The sequence below is a fragment of the Corvus hawaiiensis genome, chromosome 4 (assembly GCF_020740725.1).
Source record: "Corvus hawaiiensis isolate bCorHaw1 chromosome 4, bCorHaw1.pri.cur, whole genome shotgun sequence".
Classification (NCBI taxonomy): Eukaryota; Metazoa; Chordata; class Aves; order Passeriformes; family Corvidae; genus Corvus; species Corvus hawaiiensis.
The window spans coordinates 14,036,783-14,059,099 of NC_063216.1; the positions used below are offsets into that span (position 1 = coordinate 14,036,783).

General features: G+C 43.3%; 1 protein-coding gene and 1 long non-coding RNA gene across 6 annotated transcripts in view; one reads left to right on the forward strand and one right to left on the reverse strand.

The window, feature by feature from the left end:
* The window catches only part of DUSP16 (dual specificity phosphatase 16), a 64,033-nt gene extending 47,165 nt beyond the window's left edge, over nucleotides 1-16,868 (reverse strand). For 2 of the 4 annotated variants that reach the window (XM_048302763.1, XM_048302759.1), the window contains exon 1: nucleotides 16,388-16,520. The gene's annotated coding sequence lies outside the window, so the exon portion shown is untranslated. Of the gene's footprint in view, nucleotides 1-16,387; nucleotides 16,521-16,677 lie in introns of those variants that run through there. The other 2 variants (XM_048302761.1, XM_048302760.1) reach the window with 2 other exon arrangements.
* Nucleotides 16,142-19,430, forward strand: LOC125325607. Of its 2 annotated transcripts, none has more exons than XR_007203433.1 (3): nucleotides 16,142-16,308; nucleotides 17,195-17,285; nucleotides 18,294-19,430. It is a non-coding gene; the product is annotated as an uncharacterized LOC125325607 (long non-coding RNA). The 2 variants fall into 2 exon arrangements; XR_007203434.1 differs by lacking the exon at nucleotides 16,142-16,308 and adding an exon at nucleotides 16,316-16,460.
* Nucleotides 19,431-22,317: the final 2,887 nt, after the last annotated feature.

Sequence of the window (22,317 nt, forward strand, 5' to 3'; positions counted from 1 at the left end):
GAGATAAATAAATCTGTGGCATCATATACAAACAGTTCAGTGAACACCCAGCATTATTAGCACCTGAAAAGACACAGTCAGAACTGAAAGCTCAGTCAGAAGACTTAGCCATTTGTTGTAGCTTTGAGTTTTCTAAGAAAACCAACACCCTGAAAATAAATCTCAATTCAACACAGACCATGTGCACTAAGTTCCCAAGATAACACAGCAACAACAGTGGTCAAGGGATTTGTCCTGATGGAGAAAAAGAAGTTTACATTAAATGTTTTGGGGATTGTCAGGAACCATCAGGTGTAAACCCATCACCTTGACAGCTCATCTCATCTTAGATTGGTGTCTCAAAATTTAGCTCTGTTAAAACCTCCACAGCAAACCTAATCACATGTTAAGAAAACCAGTACTGCTTGTAATACAGTCTCAAAAGTAAAAGCAGAAAGACTGGAATTTACACCAGAAGTTAGAGAAAAAAAAGTGGCTTTATTTTTTAAAGACTTACTTTGAAAATGTCGTCTTGTGCATGTCAACTGTTGGCATCATCAACAAAAATAAATTCTTGCTTTTAACAGAAGTAACTGAAAAGACAGGCAACTTAAGATGTCATTACACTTTCTCCTGGATTTTAACCACCACACGTTGCAATAAAAGCAGTGACAGAAAGAAAACATGATTAACTGACAGCCAGTCTGGAAAAATGCGGCACTAGGTAATGGTTTCACCTCCAGATCAAGTCAGTGCATGTTTAAAAAATTTCTAGTACCCTCCTGAAGGAATTAAACTACCTTCTACAGCCAACAGGGTCCCCTTTTTCAGTTTTCGCCTCTTACACCATCTTATGTGATGGATTTTTTCCCACACTTCTACATCAAAGTTAAGAGTTGTACCCTGCCCTTTTTTCCACTTCCTACTAAGACGCTTCAAACTACACAGAAGGATGAGAAATGCTCACCTAGGCACATGATCTCTTCTCTAGTAGCACAGTAATGTTTCTTTTGGCCTTAACTATGCTGCTCACACCTACACACTCCAACAAATGTAATTTTTCAGACCTGTTCTTTGATGAGATGCATCATTATTTTCTTCTTAGCCCGTATAACATGAGACTGTCACCTCTGTCACACTCCCTCCAAACCACTATTTGCTGAACTGTCTACAAGGACTTTGGCATCAGTACGAAGACTATTTGTGCTGACCAGAACTGCCTAGGTGAACACTTTGCCTCTGGGACCACCAAACACAGCAGTCCATGGTCTGTGACTGGCCTCCCGGGTTCTGTAATAAATCTCCATATTACTGCGTGGAAGGGATACTCTAAAAAGAGTGTACACTAAGTAAAAATAAGCTGTGTCTTTGGTTCTACATGCCAAAGCAAACAAGATTAGTACTCCACAAAGAAAATAACCAAGTTATTTACCACTTTGGAGTTTTACCAAGTATTTGATACAGCCAAGCTAAAGCTGAGGATTTTAGGATATTTTCATTACAACTTGTTTTTGAATAATTGGGTCTCAAAACAGCACTGTTTTGCAGAAAAAATATGCAAGCTCCAACATCTTTTCTCTGCTTCTGGAGTAAAACTTCTTAATCATTCAATTTCACAACAGTGATCGAAGCAAAATGAAGAAACCAGTATTTTGATAGCAAGGTCTCTGTGTTCAGTGTTCCATAACAATTTTGTGGCTGCAGAGATGCTGTGTCATTCCAGACAGAGTGTCTCTCAAAATGGAAACCTGTCCAGAAGGAATTTAGAGAATCAAGCTCCCCAAATGAAGTGAACACAGCTGACACAGAAGCAGAGAGTGCACGATACTGTAGCCCAACCTTCCTTACTTCCATTGGTAAAATGGCACTGAAGTCAACTGAAGCCCTCTGTACACAAGGAACCATAAGTTGCCATGAAGACTGAAGAGGAGAAGTCTTCTCTAGGAGAAAATAAGAACAAACCAACCCCCAAGAGACTCCGTCAGGGGAGGAGGGGAGGAACAACAGGAAGGAAGAAGAAATCACTACAAATCTGGCATCTTTAATTCAGAAAAACATCAGAGCTCTTGCAATTCCCACAAACTAAACAAGGAATCACACAGCTACTGTGGAAAAGGGGGAAGAGTCCAGCCAATTCTGTTTAGAGAAGGAAGTAACGGGAATACCATGCCAAGCAGAAGAGGAATTTCATTTGATGGAGAATCTACATTTCAATTTAGCCATTGAACCACTGCAGGTCATGCCAAAGGACATTTTTTTGTTCCATGTTTGTTCCTTACCTGGCAATAAGAAAATAAGCTTTTCCCCTGCTCCTCACTAGAAGGGTCTTGTAATATGTTGGAAAGGTAGTTCACTGTTTGCACCAGCTCACTGCTGAATGACAGTGCCCATAACACAACACAGCTTACCACACTCCTGGAAGAGCTCTCACCAAAACCCCTGCCATGCTGCTGTGCTTCAGAAATGGTGGTTAAGACACCGCTGGTCGGTCCAAAAGATCCTCAATTCAAGAAGGCAGAGGAAATGAAAAGCTGCGTGTTTAGCTCCCAGCTGAGTCTGGAAGTTGTGGAAGGTATACATAACACTTCACAAGGAAAGGGAACAGGAAGCCATGAAAGAAAAGAGTCATTATGCTGAAATGGTAACATTTTCGTGAGGTTACATAGGCCAAATGAGCATATCCCAGAAAAATGTGAATCAAAGCCTGGGTAAAAAAACAGAAAGCAGTATAAGTGACAGCAGATAGAAAAAAAAGAAAAAAAAGAAAGAAAAAAAAAACTTTAGAAGAGCAAAAAATATCAGATCAAAAACCATACAAAATAAGAAAAATCCTAAGAGTTGATGCACAAAAATTGAAGAGTGCAATTACATTTGATATTAGTAACTAGATAATAATAACTGAGAAAGCAAAAATAGGTTTCTTTGCGAGAGCCTCTCCTGCACAGGGTGCTGGCAAAAAGTAAGTTCAAAATGGATTAAGTCAGGACTGACACAGCAGAAGAAGAGGGGAAAAACTGATTAACTAAGAGTAAGCCACCATGTTCTCAACATTTATGAGGGGATTAAGTATTTAAGGGTTGAGCGGAAAACAGAAATATGTAATGGTCATTAAAACAAGGTATTCCAGCATAGGTACAAAGTGTTTGTAGAAAGTGCTGTACATGACAGAAAAGAAGAAAAAGACAGACAGAAAGATTGCTGAACTTCAGAACCAGAACAAGTTAGCTAAAAGTAGTCATACAGAGCCTCCAGCAGGCCTTATGACAGGCATAAAGGAGCATATGACAAGAAATGAGGGAGGACACAGAACCACGCTTCTCCCCCAGACCCAAGCCCACCATTAAATTTGCTCATGTGTCTTTGAGCATGTCAACTCAATTGCTTGAAGGAACTTTATGTAGACTTTCTAGAAAGCCCACTTTGTAGTCTATAACAAAAAGTTCCAAAGAATCTAAATTTTAAGATAAACATAATATTTAGAACCATATGCACCCATTCCCCACTGCTGAGGAGATGGAAAAAACCCTCAGAGGAGTAGTAGAGGTGGAAAAAAAAACCCCAAATGGATGTGTCTGTTGATAGTAACAACATTGGATGAAGTCATGGGGAATTAACCACTTTAGCTTTGCACCTGGCTGAAGGGCAGAGCTGTGCTGACAGACAGGCCACTTCAGTTGACTTGTTTGCACAAACCCACACGCAAATTTGGCACAAGTCAGCAAAACACAGTCTTCATGGTCTGGGAGGGAGGAAAAAAGTCTTTTCCCTGAATGACAAAAGCCTTCAGCTGTCACCAGTAATATGACTAGTCCCAATGTGCTGTAGGGATGGCAGGTTCACCAGTAGGATGTTCCTATCTGCACAAGACGAGATCTTCTGCAACATCATCTGTTCCAGTGTGGATGCCATTCCATCACAGCACTGCCACACAGCATCAGGAGCTCTGCAGAGCTCCAGCTGAACCTGCAGAACCCTTGTACCCCAGGCAGGACTCCAAGAACATGGTGCTGGTATCACCATACTATTGGAGTAAATGTAAGGAACACTCAAAACCTCCAAATGATTGAGATTGAAATGATATAAAAATACAGCATTAGGATTAAAAAGAAATCAGACACCACCATTTGAAAAGGAATGGGAGTGCTAAATGGAGTTGTAGGTTTAATCAACACTTCCCCCAGAGCAGTGGGCAGAGATGACACAAGGTATTAACAAGTGAGAAAAATGACAACTCTGAACACACTGGCACCATTTCAGTTAATATGAGAAGGAAAAAAAAACAGGGTAAAAAATGAATAGACATCACTAGCTAGCCATTCTCAAACCAGAAAATTATTTTACGTAATAAGTATGATATAAAAGAAATGCTTTCAAGTTTCCAGTAGGAAGAGATGAAGTTTTCCTTTCACTTTCCTTTAAAAACCCCAAGTAATGAATACATTATTTCTGCTTGTGATTTCTGATCAGACAGATACACCATAACCTACCAAATGTACAAAATTTACCTGCCTACTTCAGATAGCTATGATCACTAAAACTATCTACTACATGAAGACCATGTATCCAGATTTTCTCAATTCATTATCCCTAGAAAGAGCCTAAGAAACCCTATCCTCTGCAAGGCTATTTTGTTCTTCTAGCTAATTAATTGCTTTTCTTATCATATAAGCCATAATAAAAATAGAAAGTCACACTGAATGAAAGCTTTATAAGATACAAGCTTCTCTGGAGAGAGTATATGTAGACATACACACATGCATGTTCATGTATGTATAGATACACACATGGTTTGTATGTGGGTGTATCTATGAAAATACACATACATATATGTATATGTCCTGGCCCTGTTTTAAAGAAAAAGCACCCTGACAGAACCCAAGCTCTAAACTTCTCAGGTGGCAGACAAGAGTTTCCAATGGAGCACAAAGCTCCTGGAGCCCTGGGAAGCCAAGCCCAGCCAACTTGAACGGACAGCGGCAAACAAAGAGCAATCAGCTTAATAGCCTGAATCAATGGCTCCAGCCTTGGTTTCCAGTTGGTAAATCCATGTCATGAATATACTTCTTGCTGCCTCTGCAGAAGACAAGCTTGAGGGGGTACATTCCGTGGCAGCTTAAAACAAGCTAAGTCAGGGCTACCAGTGAGCACCTGAGTCCCTCATGCCAGCTCACACATTAATCCAGCAAGCTGACTCAGAGCGCTACATCAGTCACCAACCGACGGTACAACTGTGGAACCCTGGGTTCAGAGAATTTCAGCCTTTCAGTGCTGACAGGCAATGATCTTCAAAAGCACACTGCATTTGACCTGAGGCCTTGGGAAAGGCTTCCCAGATTACGTAACAGCACTGAGATTGTTGCTGTGTAATTAAAGTTATATCACTGCGTGGAATATATAGAGACGTAGAAAATTTAGGTTTCTGGGATATAGTAACAATATGGAGGATTTTGGCTGTGGATTAGTTCTTCTTCTTTCCTCCTTCTTCTTCACAAGTCTGGGTGTTTTGGTGTTGGTTAAAAAAACCTGCAGTGTGGAACATGCATGTTTAGTTACTGGATTATAAGTAAAAATAAATTAGTTGGCATTCCATAATTGAATAGATTGGACTTTAAAAGACCTTGAAAGGTAGCACTTGGGGGCCATTTTTACCTTGTTAACTTAGAGGCACACTCTATGCAGCTGTAATATAGATAAGAAATAATAAACATATGAGTCCGAAGAAAAGCCTGGCATCTCCTGCATTTTAATCTGAACTCTGAGTAAAAGAACTTGCAAGACAGAGGTAAAACAAAAATAGAAAATTAATATACAACCAAGTAGAATAAACAAATGCAGCAGTAAACCACATCCAAACAATCTTCAGCCATTTCTGGTTCCCAGCTCTGGCTCACCGTGGGATCCTGACAGCCATTAAAAGGCTGAGTTTGAGAAGACAGTGGCTGGGAAGACAAGAATCTCAGTACCTGCAAGCCTTTGGTGTTACTTGCCACAGAAATGCACACTGTGTTATCCTCACGTGAGAGAGCTCCACTACTTTCAGTAGATCCATGCTAATGCTCTCCAATTCCACTTTTACAGTGACTGAACCCACTTCTTTTGGATAACAAGGGTAATAGCCACTTGGGCAGAACACAGAAGAAAGGAAAGGACAGTCTACAAAGTATTTTACTTCTAAACTTTTAAGAAGGCAGGTAATTTAAGGTCTACCATGGAGCAAACAACCATCTAGAGTCTATGGAGCAAACAGTATGATGGATTTCTGGTCTGCTTCAAATCAAACACAAAGAAAATAGAGTACTTGTGAGTTTGTTCCCTGACTTGGACTCGAGTGAAGTCATACAATCTACCCAAAGCAGCAGGCTTAGGGCAGCAGCTACAGGCAGAGGGACTGGGTCAAGCAGCCAGACGTGGTAACCTTTTCTACGTGCACAGCTGGAAAAAGACACTTTGTCAATAGTCTTTGGACCGCTGTTCTTCTGCTTTGTGTATTTAGGTTAAGGCTCCTTGGGGCACTGACTACTTGTACACACAAAGCACTTACACCAGTGGCAGCAGTTAATAAAACCCTAAAATGACAGAAGACAAACAGCAAGGGCCGGGGGAAGCTGGCACATTTGTACTCACAATGTATTTAGAGGATATCAGCCTCTTGAACTCAACGTATTCTAGAAGCAAACACAAAATTTGCCACCTTTTTTCTTTAATATAAGTTTCTCTTCTGTCTAGAATAACTCCATAGATGCCAGATCTTAAAAGAGCCAACAATAAATTACTAACAGCATGAAGAAAAATAGCAACTCACAATAGAAGTGTTCAGACAGATAATTTTCCATACTTCTTCCCATCCTCTCAGCTGCACTGAAAGACATGTCTTTATGTGGACTCAAGAGCAAGCTATTTGAAGCTTAAGCCTCTGAACCTTACAAATTTTCAACATGAAGATATGGTCTATAATGAAAAGTTTTGAAATCAACTCATCCTTAAATATTTACAAACACCTAGTGATAAAGACCAAATACACAAACCCACACAATGTTATTTTCTCAAAAGCCACCACATAATCTCATACATTTCTAGTTTTTAATGTGTATGTTCAGTTACATGAATTATAAATCAAATATACTTTAATAATCTTCAGAAGATATTTCCTAGATGCACAAATAGTATTTACTACTATGAACCTATTAGAAGTTACACCTTCCCCTGTAGTTCCTGTAACTTGACATTAGACTTTATTTACACAGCCTGTCAAAAGATTTCTCCTCATACACACAGAAAATAACTCTTTTGTTATCTACTCCTACAAGCCTAGCCCTACCAACCAAAGTGGAATGATCCTATTCTGTTGTCAGACAGAACAGACATTAGAACTACAGTTTCTGTGATTTAAATGAAATGTCATTGTCATGTGCAACTAATGCAGGACTTTTCTTCCTTCTTAAAAATACTTTTAATCTCTGTTGACTCTCTTCTTTTTCCTTTATTTAACCCACAGAGGTATATTTTCTCAACATCTGATCAATACCTCTTCTTTCCATTGTGCCCTTTTCTTTTTCTCTCCAGTTCTGCTCCTTACACGTATCTTCCTTTTCTAGTATTTTCACTAGGACAGAAGTTGACCTTTTTAACACACAGCTTTTGAAACTGGATAAACTGTTTGAAACTTCAGCTTGAGAAAGTGATAAGCATGAGTATTTTTCCACTGTAGTACAATTTAACTGCATTTTGAGTAAAAGCAGAAGGATCACAGCTCTGTCCCCAGACATCAGAAGACAGAACTGCATTTCAAGTTAACCATTTAAACGTGAATCAGAACAAAATGAGCAGAATTCGGAATTCAAGGAAGCCCATTTCATTGCTGTTAGAGAAGCTGAAGGATGTGGTTACATGTTGGTGGTTCAATTTCTTTATCTACATCTTGTCCCAAAGCAGCTGATCGACTTAACAGCCATCCCACTTCACCTCAAAGAAAGAGCAATGCTATTTTTTGCCAATAGATAGACTACTCCAGCTGTGCTTTCATGTATAACAATTGACATTTGAAAGGGAGAAACATTTCAAGGAGGAAGTTAGGCTTGTATATTCTCATTTTGCTGACATAAATTATAAAAACAGGTAAATAAGTAATAAATAGGTAAGTAAGCATAAAGTATGACTGTACAGAAAAGCAGTACCACAAGCTGAGCCAAATACTAAGCACTCAATAGGAATGCCTTACGCTGGTGGATATAACAAGAAGATTTTTGTAAGTGTACTTAATAATTTAGTTAAGCAAAGATATATAAAAATGCTACTCCTGGGTATCTACTGCAATATCAGGCAGGTTCTAGGTCAGGGAAAAAGCATATCAAGTGATGCCTCTTTTTTCCTTAGGATCTCTAGCATCTCCCTTATACTGAAAGGTTTGTTTTCTTTCTCTTTTTTAACCAAAATTGAACTATTGAACTGGAGATCACATGTCAGTACTGAGGTGTGTATATATATATATGCTGAGAATGTACATACACAAAATCTTATATGCCCAACATCCCTCCCAAGTTAATCCATTACATAAATTCTTGGCTTTGAAATACTGAAAAACTTAAATCATCAACACAGTCTTATATTTCTTCTTAAATTTATTCATCACGCCATGAAAGCCATTTTTCTGTCAAAGTAGACAGCCTCTTCAGGAGAAAGGGGGAAGGAAAATAAAATGAAAAAAAGTGGGAAAACCATAATCAAAGGGCTCAGAAGCCTTTAAAAATTTCCAAAACAACTGCATCTCTCTAATCTAGCATTTGCTAACAGTGTCACTATATTCAGCTTTTTTCTGTGCCTGCCACTAAGCAGTACATTCAAAGAGATGGTCCCAAAGCCTTCTGAAAAGCCAAGACATGAACCTTCACCCTGAAGCAGTCCCCTCTTCCCACCCACCCACCTCCCCTACTCATTACCTCCTTACTGCTGACTTAAACAGTATACAAAGTCAGTGACTGAAAAGAACATTCTGCCTATTTTAATTCTAAATCTTCAAAATCCTCACCACAACTCAGTTAGAAAGATTAGATGATCATTGGTTGAACCCTCAATATCCTGTAAGTAAAAGAAAAAGATTTAGTGTTAAACAGCAGCTGTATTTTCACTTAGCTACGCAGACACTTCATAGCCACTTTGCCATACTGACTTATGTCTGGGTGTTTGAATAAAAATAGCTAATGTGCTTGCTTGTTACACCATGAAATAAAGTGCACAAAGCAATTGCCAGGACTGGTTTTGCCCATGGAAGGCAATGGTCATGAATACCTTGTATTTGCAGAAGGCTGTCAGAGGAGCTGCGTGCCTGCACTTCCTCCACAGCTTTCTATAGGTTTAACCACACATGAGGCAGAAGGGAAAAAGACACCACATATTTCCTCATTTCACAACAGGTCACACCTGCAGGAGAGCTTGCAAGTCATGCAGGCCTCAGTTGCAGAAAAAAATTCAAATCCTTTAAATTTGAGAGGCTGGAAAGATGTGTGTCTCTTCATGGAAATAGTATCTTGGGAAAATGTGCAATGACAGTAATAGTTAATCAGTATTTCACAACTTCCTTTTGCTGTCCCGACCAGTATCTTGGAGATTTGAACTTGTACTCCTGGTCTTTTTCATCCGTTTTTTTCTTGAAGGAGTTAAATTTCTTTCGGTAATATTTAGACAGGAAACAGGCAACAAATGGACTGCTCATACAATCATGCCTGGGCTGGATAGACATATTTTTCAGGTGTCTTCAAATAGGTCTGCCTGGAAATCATGGCAGACAGCGAAGTGAGCCACACTGAGGAAACAAGCTTTGTAACCTGGATGGTAACCAAACACGGATTATGGTTACTAAAAGTGTGGCATTGTATCTCTAACATTATGAATTATCTAACGAGCAGAACAGAGGACTGAGAAGCTGACAGCATGCCCACACTGTGTCAGCCATGAGAAATCAGGGATTTTCACCAGCTGGACAAGAGACGTCACTCCACCAACCAGGAAAATGAGACCTATTCAGCTGAAAAGTTACATGCAAGAAAAACCAAAACAAAAAAGTGACATAGTGAGAAACACTATAGAAACAAGGTAGCAGCAGAAAGTGCAAGTACAAGCAGCTCTCTTAGCTTTATTAGACTTTATTGTAAATCTCCTACTAGTCAGGACAACATGAAGTTTACCAGCTCTGCTAAGAATGCTGCCCATCTACCTTCAGCTGCCCTGTCTTCCTGAGATGCAGGACTATGAACATACAGACTGGTCGCTGGAGATTACACTTCTACAGTAAGGCCTCCCAACACCTAAGCTTGAGAGCTTTTAGGAAACTGAAATGACATGGGTGTAGCCTGGGAGAAAAGGGAAGAAGGTTCGGAGTCCTCTTGCTAGGAGAAGAGACTTACAATCAATGCAGAACTCCAAGCAGACTATGGGAAGAGAGACTTTCACAGCCTGTCCTCAGTTTGGAGCACACCTGCCTTACACACGAGGTCTTCCAACAGGTGGAGGGAGCCCTCCTAAAGTGGTGACACCATTTGCCTTCTGGTGATCTGGATTCAGTCTATTGCGTATTTTGAGACTTATTAGAACCCAACAACATTTCAACCCAATGCACTAAGATTACTGCTGTACTCCTTTGCTGGAATAGTTTTTCTTCTTGCTTAAAAATTGGCAAACATTTATGAATCTTTGTGGAAACCAAGCTGAAGTTTATTCTGTTTGCTCCCCAACTGTTCTTAGTGAGAGGCCTCTACCTAAATTGTCTTAGTTTGGAAAGGCACTTCTGAGTATGATGGCATTAGAAGAATGACATGTAACACAAAGTTTCTTCCCTCTCCACCTCCCTTCCCTCCCAGCTTTCCAGAGTTCAAACAGACTCCCATGAAAGTCAGGGAAAGCAAAACTGGAAAGCAAGAGAAAAAAATCCTGTGTCCCAAGTATGACTTTTCAAGTAGGGAGGTATGAAACCCCAACACCTAAGCACTTGTAACAAAACACCTGCGCGAACTGGATAGGTGATAGGTGCTATACGTATTCCAGGTAGCATTAATAGGATGAGCAGAAAGTAACCCCGTGCCTGTTATTCAGGCAAATGTTCTTGGCAACTTCAACCCAGCTCTGACATTAAGGCTTGTTTCAGTAGCAGGATGGCTGAGAGAAACTCTCTGAAGCATAGTTCGGACTCTTTGCACGTATCTGTAAGATGGTGTTTAGAAGCCTGTCCTGCTTGAGGGACTGCACAAACTTAGTGAAATATGCACTATAGAGAAAGGCACCCCCCTGCAAGGACCATCTTGCAGGTAGAAACCCAAGTTCTGGCATGGGATTTGAGTCTACAAAGTCTGAGGTGAATGATTCCTACAGCTAGCAATCAAGAAGCAAAAACAACACTTGGGCTATTAAAAGTATGGCATTTATATCTCTAACACTATGAACTACTCAGCCTCTAAACATGCTTTACTAGGGGTTCAGTAGGAGCAAAATGCAGCACTGAATCAATTTTATCCAGAATAGTGTGGGAGGAGGGAGAGTTCCTTTCCTATTTTGAGAGCAACATCTATGCTACACATGCAGAGCCAAAGCCTTCTAATCCAGCAGGCTGAATACATACTAGTTATTCAAACTCAAGAACGTGTGCATAAAAGGAATTTCATACAATTAGTCCCTGTTGTCCTCCTCAGTTTATGCTCTCTGTAAAGTTCTCATTCCAGTGTTGCTATATTACACACTCAGACCCATCTTTTTGCCTCCCACAATGCCTTCAGTAATGCAAAAACACTAGACAAGCAGGCAAGAATATGTAAAAAGAGAGTATCTGTACAGCCACTGATCTATCATTTAGTCAACAGACTCAATTCATAGATCATTTTAGTAAAGCAAAAATCAAGTGAAGCACAGTGAAAATGGGTAATGCTATTTAAGTCTCAACATTAGAAAAATGTGTCAGTTTTCTGCCAAACTAATGTAATGGAACACAGTTCCATTATGAATTTATGAAGAATTTTGTCATATTATTTTAGCAGACCACAGATCACTCTGGATAGCATGCAAAAAGATTTTATGGAGAAAAAAATTACATTTATTCTCAACTAATGAAAGCTTCTGCACATCTCTAGTTTTGTATCTTTATTTGCTAAACAAATGACAGAAGTTTATATCTTCAGCTTGAAAGCAAAGAAGAGTGCAAATGTACCTGAGGAGGTCTGTGCAAGGAACTGATCCTAGTTTATGAGGAACAGCATGAAAACTCTTATTGCACAGGGAAAAATTAGTTCAAAACACACTTAGAGAGAGAAGCTGTGTAAGCCACTGGCAACATAAGTGTCATATTGTAACCAGGAAGGAGCAGAGATAACTAAATTCCCCTCAAAGAAGAACATTGTTTCAGGAGTTCCTTTCATACCTTACAGCTTCGGACAGTGAAAGCACAGAAAAGCAGCACGATGGGAGCTTGGGAATGTCCCCACTGAATCCCTGCAGCCCCACCGGAAGCCTCCCATCACTGAAACAACACTCTTTCCCCTCTTTCCTAGCTTGCCCAATTATTAATTTTGGTGGGTTTTTTTTCAGCTGCCGGAGCATTTCATAGGGACACAACATGGAAGGCTGCCAGCCTTCCCAGAGCCAGCTCCGAGTAGGACACTCTTGGCTCAGCAGCAGAGCACATAGCGCAGCAAAAGGAAACACAGTGCCTTGAACTCACGCCCATCTTCGCTCTTGCCCTCCATCTACACACCCTACATGCAGATTTGCTCTGAGCCCTGAGCAGCAATTCACTGGTGCCCAACACCATCTCCGCTGGAGACCACGATACCTGCCAGCAGGCCCTACCCACAGGCAAACCAAAAACTGCTCAGATTAAAACCAGGCAAATCTAGAAGTTAAGATGCCAAACTTGACCATTAATGTCTATTTTTTGCTTCCTTCAGATGTTACGGGAAGTTACAGAGTAGCTGTAATAGAGTTTTGCTATTTGGAGCTGATGAGACAATACCAATGTAAAGATCAGACACAGTGGAGCAGAGAAGTGGTGATACAAGCTGCCCTGGTGCCATGACTGTCCTCAGACAGCAGGAATACTGCAGGAGCACGGGGCATCCCAGCCTCCTCGCTTGCTCCAGAGCCAGTTTGATCTCCATCAGCTTTGGCACTGGGGTGGGGATACTATTGCACTAGTGATAAACCCCAAAGAAGAGGATCCCCCAAGTAACTACAAAGGAGCTTGAACTTACAGTGCTCACTTCACCTTCTTGCAAATGACCCCTGGTCTTCAAACAATTAACAGCTTTAGGCCAGAACAACATCCTGACACACACCACCAGGCCAGCCATCACCTGTGGCTTTTGATTTGTGCAGAAAGTAGAGGCCATGTATGCAACTGGCAGCCCTAAAGGATGATACGTTACCCTTTGTTTATGAGGGGGATACCAAATAAACCACAGAAATATTAGTGATACTGATATGTACTTATTGATACTTGAAATATTCTACAGAAACCCTCCATGTCCCAACACTCATTCTGGGCGCAATCCCTAAGGAATTGTAGGGAAAGTACGTGTACCATTTGACACATTAGGGACATGCTTACCTTCCTATTACCAAGAAAACCAGCTTCTTGAAAATTCTTAAATAATTAAGGATGTAGCATTACACAACCATGCACAAAATACTACAAGACTGCAAGAAGCATTTAGTCACTATCATAACAACAAATCCATGGGGCAGATTCAGTGGAGTCACAGATCAAACACACGTTTCTTTCAAAGGTTGAAAAAAAAGTGGAAAAGAAAAAGGAAGGGATGTGTCAATCCTTCCACACCTCATCCTTTGACAGTAACTACTCTATGCCATCTGGCTATTAAGAACTGTCAGCACTTGAAGAATATCCATGGTGCTTTCCTGACTGCTTCTACAGAAAGAAAAAACAAAAAAAAGTCCTAGAAAATTCAGCCGACATAGTATAAAGTGAAAGCTATCATCCTGCTGCCTCCTTTTTCTTGGGGGGATAAAAATGCTTCAGCTGTACTTACTGTATTTCTTAGCTTAACTGTATTTTGAAAACAGTGAATATTGCTGAATCAGTGTGAGGATTATGGCATTGAACTTTAAAAACCCAGGTGACGGAGCAAAGCCCTCACCCTGCACACCCCTCTTACTGCCCAACACTTTGGAGCAGAGCTCACCTGAAGATAAATGCAAGTAACAGAAATCAACATCTACCTTGACTATTTGACATTTCTTATGAAGGCCCAGAAGAGAGCCTGAATTTAGCCCCTGAGGGCTTTGGAAGGCCTACATGAATCTCTTATCTGATAGGCAGAAGAGTGACTGGCCCATCTCACATCCAGTTTTCAGTGACTCCGTATGACTTCACTTCCCCTGTGAGCAGCAGCACAGAGCTCCCAGGGAAGAGTTGATTTGCCAAGGAAGGTGCACAGGCACATGGCAGATACAACCACAACTCCTCCCATGGGTTGAGGGCTGGCACCCTGCCGGGGCTGGCCTGGGAGACAGAGCTCCCAGCAAAATCCATTTAACACATTCCTGCACAGCTTCTGCTGATATTGTCCCTATGGCCTGGCCAAGCTAGAAGCAAACACCCCTGCCCAGCCAGCTGTCTTTGCTGAAAGAAGAGCGCGCCTTTTTATAAAAACAAAGATAACCGAGCTCACTATCTTCTACAGAAGTTTTTCTGGTGTGATTTTGTTCCATTACATCTGCTTAGGTAGCTAACAAAAGCAGAGCTACTGGAGCAGGAATGTTCTCAGGTATGTTTATACAATATGTTACATTTTTAAATGCTTGTTTTGTTTTTCTGGACCTTTCCACATGTATTAAACCCTACAGCATTTTGAAGCTACTGTCTCTAGCACAGGAACTGACACCTTCTCTGCTGCTTTTACATATTTGTTCATTTAAAAAGGGACTTTTAAATTGTGTATTAAGATTTACTAAAGCACTAGTGTATTAAAAAAGCATAACAACTGGAACTTACTACAACTCAGATATTTCTTATAGATTCCATCCTCAAAATATTAATAAGCATACTCAGTAAATGCAAGATTTGCTTGTGAATATCACTATTCTCTGTATCTTTTGTAATTAAAAATGAAAGCTAAAAATACATGTACACCTCCCTGTTGCATACTTTGCTCCACATTCAAGCAGAAACTCCCAGACAACCAACATAAACAACTGTGATGAATGTTTCAATCTCCAATGGGCAGTGGGATGAACACCATAAAAAGTAATTAAGACTTACTATTTTTCCACCTCCCCTCAAAACACAAGAGTCTAAACCAACTCCTGTTTGGTCAGTTGTGACTTTGTAAACTCTGTATCTACCAAACCACACACTGCCAGGAATAGCATGAATCTCAGAGCAAGGATTACAAAATCATTCTGGGGTTTTGGCTGGGGTTTTCTCTTTTAAGAACCCCAACACACATCCTTGCAAAGAGAAACAGTTTAATCTGCTTTTAAGTCTCAAAACTAGCACAGATCTATTTATTCTGCTGGGTTCAAACACTGAATGTTTGAACAAAAAAAGTTAGTCATATGTCAGACAATACAGCTCGCTATGACTACACCCTTCATTTGAAAGAAAAACAAAGAAATCGATTTTATATTTCAACCAGCTGAAACGACAGTAAAAGAAAGTAAACTCTCCTGGGTTTTCTTAAAAAAAAATTTTAAAAATAAAATAATAATTTAAAAAATCCCAGCTTCTCATCTGACATCTAACCAAATGTTTTTTGGCCGCTGAAAAATCCTGCCATTGGTCAGACTCGGCAATAGGCACATCCCATACACCTGGTGATGCGCGCTCAGCCCCGCATCCCGGGCCGGGGGGGACAAAGCCGGGAGCGGGGATCTGTCAGGCCCCGGGCCGGGAGCTCAGGCGAGCGCGATGCCAGGTTAACAATTTGCAATTTGCCTCCCTCCTGGACGCCGCGGCAGCCCTCCATTTTGTCAGCCGCCTCAATTTAAACGTTTTCCAAGTCGAACGCAGAACTTCAACATTTCTTCGGGAGCCCTCCGAGGCTTTAAAGCATCCCCGACCATTTTACGCAGCCCGCTCGCAGCCAGCGCTCCGGGCTAAGTTTAGCAGGGCAGCCGCGCACGCCGCGGCTCACGGGCAGCGCCGAGCCCCCCGCGGGGCAGCCCGCGGGCTCCTTCCCATCGCTTCTCCCAGCGGCGCCTGCTCCCGCCCCGCGCTCCGGCGGCGCCCGGCTTCCTCCCCGCACGGGGAGAGGCAGGTGGATGTCGGGAGGACGGGAAGGAAGGGACGCGAGGCAGGAGCCGCCGCGGGCAGCGGGGTGCCGGCAGCAGGTAGGGAGGGCAGCGCGGGGCGGCCGCCGGTGCCTGCGGTGCCTGTGCCGTTCCCCCTCCCTCCGGCCCCTGTTCTTACCACCTGCGGAGGCGGCCGGAGCACGCCCGGCCCGGGGCAGCGACCTGTCCACTGCGGGCGCTCTCCTCCGGAGGTGAGGGGGCGGCGGGGAAGGGCATGCGGGAGGAGAGAGGGAGGGCTCCCGCCGCCCGCCTCTCGCTCACCTCCCTCCTCCTCCTCCTCCCCGCCCAGCCCGGCCCGGCCCGGCCCGGCCCGGCCTCCCCTTCCCCCCGCGCCCCTCGCCCCCCTCCCGGCTTGGCTTCCACGGGGCAGCGCCGGGCCGGGGGTCCCTGCGCTGCTCCGGCACTTACTGTGTCACCCCTGTCAGTCTGTCAGCCTGTCCCCTCGGCAAGGATAAAAGTAATTGCCCACCAGCCTCGCCGCTGCCGCCCGAAACAACTTTGTCTCCTTCCAGTCGCTGGGAAAGCTCCTCTTTTTCCTTCTTCTTCAATAAGGAGGGAAAAAAAAAAATCGCACCCAAAAAACAACAACCAAGCCCCAGCAATTTTAAAAATTAGAAAAGAAAAAAATATATTCTTTTTTTTTTTTTTTTTTTTTTTTTTTTTTTTTTTTTAAGAGTGGGAAGCGTGAAGGTGGGAGTGGAGAGGAGCAGAAAAAGGAAACATTTGGAGCTTTGGAGCTCTCTTTTCCCTCTCCTTCCCCCCTCCCTCCCAAGATGGCTTGAAAAAATTAAAAGGGGACAGTGATGAGGGGGACACACACACCAAAAAGCTCGGGAGGACGGAAAAAGTTTGGGGGGCTGGGGGTTTTTGTGTGTGTGTATGGTCTTTTTGTTTGTTTGGGTATTTTTGTTTTGTTTCTTTAAAGCATCAGATTCCCAGAATGACCGAAACGACGACAAACACACGGGAAGAGCAGGCACAAGGAGAGAAACGAGCGAGAGAAAAGAGTTTTGCTGGTCAGTAAACTTCAAGCTGCTGGGATGAGGTCATTGGTATAAAAATAAAGCGATGGCGTCATTTGAAACCAATCCCAGTGAATGAACTCAGCCGGGGGGTGAAGGTGGGGGGAGAGGGTGAAGGAGAAAGAGGAGGAGCAGCGAGAGAGGATCCCTGCGGGGCAGCGGCCGCCGCGCAGCCCCGGCGGCGGGAGGCGATGGCGGTGGGGGGGAGCGGGTCTCTCGCTGTCCCCAGGGGAAACACAGACCCGCGGCCCCCAGCGACAGCCGCCGGGCCGCCTCTGGGAGGAGCCGCGGAGCGATTCAATCGAGCCGCCGCCACGGCCCTTCCCCGCCCCTCGCCCGGCCCTCGCTCCGCTCCGCTCCGGCCCCTCCGCAGGGCCCGCCCCGCCCGCGGCCCCTTCCCCGCGCGGCCCGGGGCCTGCCGGGCATGTGGCGCCTCGCGACGCCTCGGTCCCGGAGCCCTGGCCCCTCGGCCCCCTCAGCCCTGGCCCCTCGGCCCCCTCAGCCCTGGCCCCTCGGCCACCTCCCCTCCCTTCTGCCCTGCACCAGCTCAGGGGGCATTCCTAAATACCGTCCTGGCCTTTGCTTTTACAATGAGCCACTGTGCGGTGCGATGCTGAACCACCTGGGTGTGAAGGCGTTACATCCTGCTGCCGTAGTGTTACGGGATCATACAATCACAGAGTGAGGGAAGGGAGCTTAAAGTCATGCAGTTCCAACCCCTGTCACTGAGGTCAGCAGAGCACCTTCTGGGCCATGTGGAACATTGGGGGCCTTTGCCCTTTAGATAACCTTGCTAAATAAATTTGAAAATCTGAAACCGCCCAGTGAAAAACTATGCAGATACACAGAAGCATATGTTATTTTTGTCTGACGTATCTGTTATGGCTAGTACCAATCCAAACTAGTGAGGTACATCCTTCAGGGGCTACATGGGTCTGCAGAATATTCTGCAACCCTGTTCCAAATAAGACAGAATATTCTGCAGTCCTTTCTCCCTCAGAGGCATCAGTACTATGGTGAACCTGCCAGCACCGCTGTGTACGCGGGACAACTTGCACACCAAAATTCAAACTCCAGTCCATCACCTCTGATGGCTTTTGAATCCCTGTGCCAGAAGCCCTTGGAAGACAGCATGAGGAAGAGGATTAACTGCATGGGTCCTTACGTTCTTGGTGGCTGTCTCTTCAAACGAAGTGCCTTCGGAAAAGCACATGGCTATCACTCACAGTAAAATGGTTTGGGTGGTTGGTGCTTCAGGAAGCAGGTAACTCAGAATAAATTGTATGGTGGTGGGCTCTGTCCTGGCAATATTGACCAGGAGCCACCTTGATGAAGGGCCTTGTGTTAAGGAGTTGTGAGCTGTCTCATGAGAAAGCCTTGTTGGCACTCATACTGAACAGTCTCGTCCTGTGTGAGGGAATGCAGAGCATGCAGGAGAGAGAGAAGCCCAAGCTCCATCAGAGAGACAGAAGATCAAAAGCAGTGAAGAAATTATGGTAAAGCAATTAACATTGGGATGTCCACTATTTTGCATGTGTCCGTTTTCCAGTAGCTGAAAAGCAGTTTTGCCTTGTGTCTCAATAAAGCAGTGGCCCCAAAGATGCCTTTCCCAAACCCCCAAAGTGCCCACAGCATTAAAAATCTGCACAATTAACTGCTGGTTAATGGAGCTAGAACTGACCCATTTTGACGAAGGGGATCAGAGAGCGTGCCAGAGAAACTGGAGGTGACAGCCAGTGCCCCAGCTCTTTCATTCCAGAAAATTGCAGGAACAAATAGTTCCAGCATGGTTATCCTCACAAAGAGAAGTAAGGAGCAGCGGAGAGAGGTGCGTGGTGAGGAGGAAGGACATTTCAATTCTCTCTTCCCTTTTGTCATCTCAACTCAATAACACCTTATGTAACACGTTTGGGTTTTGTTTAAGTTGTGAGACTGTAAAAGTTTCCTGGCTGTAAAACTGTAAGAATAGGAAGTACTTGTGATCTTTTGAAAAGATTTTTCTTTCTAGCTGAAAAAAAGGATATATGCAGAGAAGCCTGTACTAGAACAGCAAGTTAAAGCTTTTTCAATATAAAGTCAGGATATTTCTTTTTCCTAATGTAATAAAAGGTGTGACAAAACCAGTGGTATCACTATTAATTCCTGCATGTTGAAATTATTACTAAGAATAACTTTTCTTTTCACCTGAGGTTGAGCCGAAAGTCTGGTGTGGGAGAACATTGCAGGGTGAAACTGGACAGGTTCACTGCTAACCTGAAGACACAAACAGAAGGAGTCAGGAGGACTCAGACACAGCAGCATCAGACCTCGCTTCATTGAGAATAGGAGCTGCATCTCCTGTTTGCAGTGGACAAAGTGTGAGCGTGTTGGCAGCTGACATCCCTCCAGCTGGCCGTGGCCTCTCGTGTAGGAGCAATAACTCCTTAGCATGTCAGAGTCTAAGTCTGGCTTAACTCTTTTTTTTTCCCCTATGAGAGCCTTTTGTTCCTCCCTACCACTTGCACAGAGCGGGCTCCTGGAAATGATCTGAATTGCAGGTGCAAATCAGGAGAGAGTCAGGCCTTAGTCTGGCGAACACCTGAACCATCTGGCAGAGAGAGAGTGCCTGTTTTTGGTGGTGTCCCTGGCTGCTGACCTCCCCTCCCCAAGTTTTTAAAGTCCGTCAATTCTGTGAAATGTATTTTGCTACACTTCTGGTGATGGATTTTTTGGCCTAAGTTCACTGTTCCTTTTTGAGAATGTGGTATGGAAAGAGTTAAAGTTAGTGTTCCTTTCTTGTGCCTCCTTATGAGGCTTATGAGATAAGAAGATCGAAGTGTCTATATGGGATAAAACAAGGGCAAAAGACACTATGGTGGCTATCCAACAGGCTATGCAACAGCCCATGAACTTTGATACTCCCCCCTGTCCTACCTGTTCATGTCTCACTTCTGGCAGGAGTGGCTGCAAGTGTGTCACCCCTCACTGCCCCTGTTCCTGGGGGCCAGGGAGGGGCAATAGCTGGGTACTTTTAAGAGTTGAAGGTCATGCACCTTTTTTACAAAGGTTTCTCTTTCTTTTTTAGTAAAAGCTAGCGCAGCTTTTTGTTCCTTTTCCAGCTAATGGATTTTGTGGCACTTCATTTGGTTAATCAGTTAGCAGGGATTAAACAGGGGAAAGATGAATGACAGTCGGAGTAACGTCATCATGGTTTCTGCACAGTGGAAAGGAGTGGTTTGCCAGGGAAACCTCTTGCGAAATAAGTGAGAATTGAACTATAAGCACAGAATTTACCGTGCTTTAAAATCCCCTTGTGGGTGCTCACTTCCTCCATAGGCTGAAGTTGTTGAAGAAGTTATCATTCCCAGACAGCTCCCAGTCACCTTCATGGCTGTCTTCTGCCAAAGGCTACCACCTCCCCTCCCTACCTGCAAGCTGCTCACTCAATCCCTCCCAAACTTGTTTTCACCAAAGTCAACCAGAACAGCTTAAGCAGTTTAAACAGTAGAAGTCAGCTGCACTGGTTTGTTTTGGCTGAAATGGATTAGGGGAAACCCAAGTCACCAGATGGGAAGTGAGGTGATGACTTTTTCATGGACAGCTTCAGGGGCAGTGGGAGGTTGGGCCTAATCTGCTTTCAGAGCAGACTTTTGTACCAGACATGACTGCTACCGACAGTTCTTCAAGGTATCTATAAGTAGAAGTGTTGCTGCGATACCCACATTGAAACATTCATAGCATTTTTAGATACTACTTACTTGCTTTGTTGGCATGGAGAGCAGGTTACAGCGGTCCGAGTGGCACAGGTTTGTGGGAGAGCAGCAATGGGAACATGAGGATTTAGAAACCAGTACCTATAGAAGATGTAGGACTGAGAGTGGGGAAAGAGCAGAAGAGAGAGAAAAGTTTGTGGCTGTAGATCAGTGGGAGATCACAGAGCTCAGTCCACAGAGGAGGGATTTGAGCAGCATGTGAAATGCAGGCATCAGAGAGACATGGGTGGCAAGTAGCAATGCTCAGGGGCTAACAGTGAGCTGGGAACACCCAGTGTTTCCCCATTCTTCCCTTCCATGTGTGCATCAGACCTTGGAAGCTCTACCCCTCTGGAAAATGGTTAAATGAGAATAGCCTCACTAGTCTGTTGCTGCAGGTAGTTTTCATAGCTCTACTTCCCTGTAGCTTCTCGAGGACTGCCAGATTCACAGCCCATCCAGCAAAGTGGGGTTGGTATGCAAGTGGAGGGGTCTAGGTTTGATGCAGATATGGGCTTTGGGCTGGGAATATATGACAAGATGAAGCAATATTCTTGTTCTTTATAGGACAAAAGTGGGTGATTTGGAGCAGTGAAAGAGAAAAGAAGAATTACAGGAACTGGAGCAGCAGAAAGCACAGAGAAAAAAGGAAGGAGAGCATCAGCTGTTTGCTTCCCTGTAACTCCCTACTTCATAAACCCTGTACCCATTACTCAATAGAAATGTACATTATTCCTATCTCTACAATCTCTGTAGCTTCTGAGTACTCTTTGTTTTTGTAAGTCTTTTGTGGGACAGAGGAGCATAATGAAACCATGTTTTATGGATGTAAGACTGAGTTCCTGAGGTGAAGTAATTCATCCAAGGCAGTATAGCAAGATGGTTACATATCAGAGAACTGAACCAAGTGTTCTTAAATTCCAAATCTAACCACTAATTCATCCTTTCCCCTCTCCTCTCTTGCATCTCGGAAAAGAAATAGTAACTTTTGTTTTTCTTACCTCTGCAGGCAATTATTAAAATTAAGCACTTGCACGAAAGCTTGTTGGCTTAGCTTGCAATTAAGAGACGCAAACATATATAAAGGCTATAAGTGAGATATAGAACATAAGACAGTGTGAAAAGACAAAGGAAGAAGTAACAACAATTTCTGGTTCTATGGATGGCCTTTATGAAGCTTAGGGGGTTTTGATAAATTCTAATCATCTTAAACAGAAAAAGAAGTTACAATTTTGATGCTCAAGCCACTTCTCTATGAAACAGCAAGATGAAGTTGTGAGGAGGCATTTGAAATT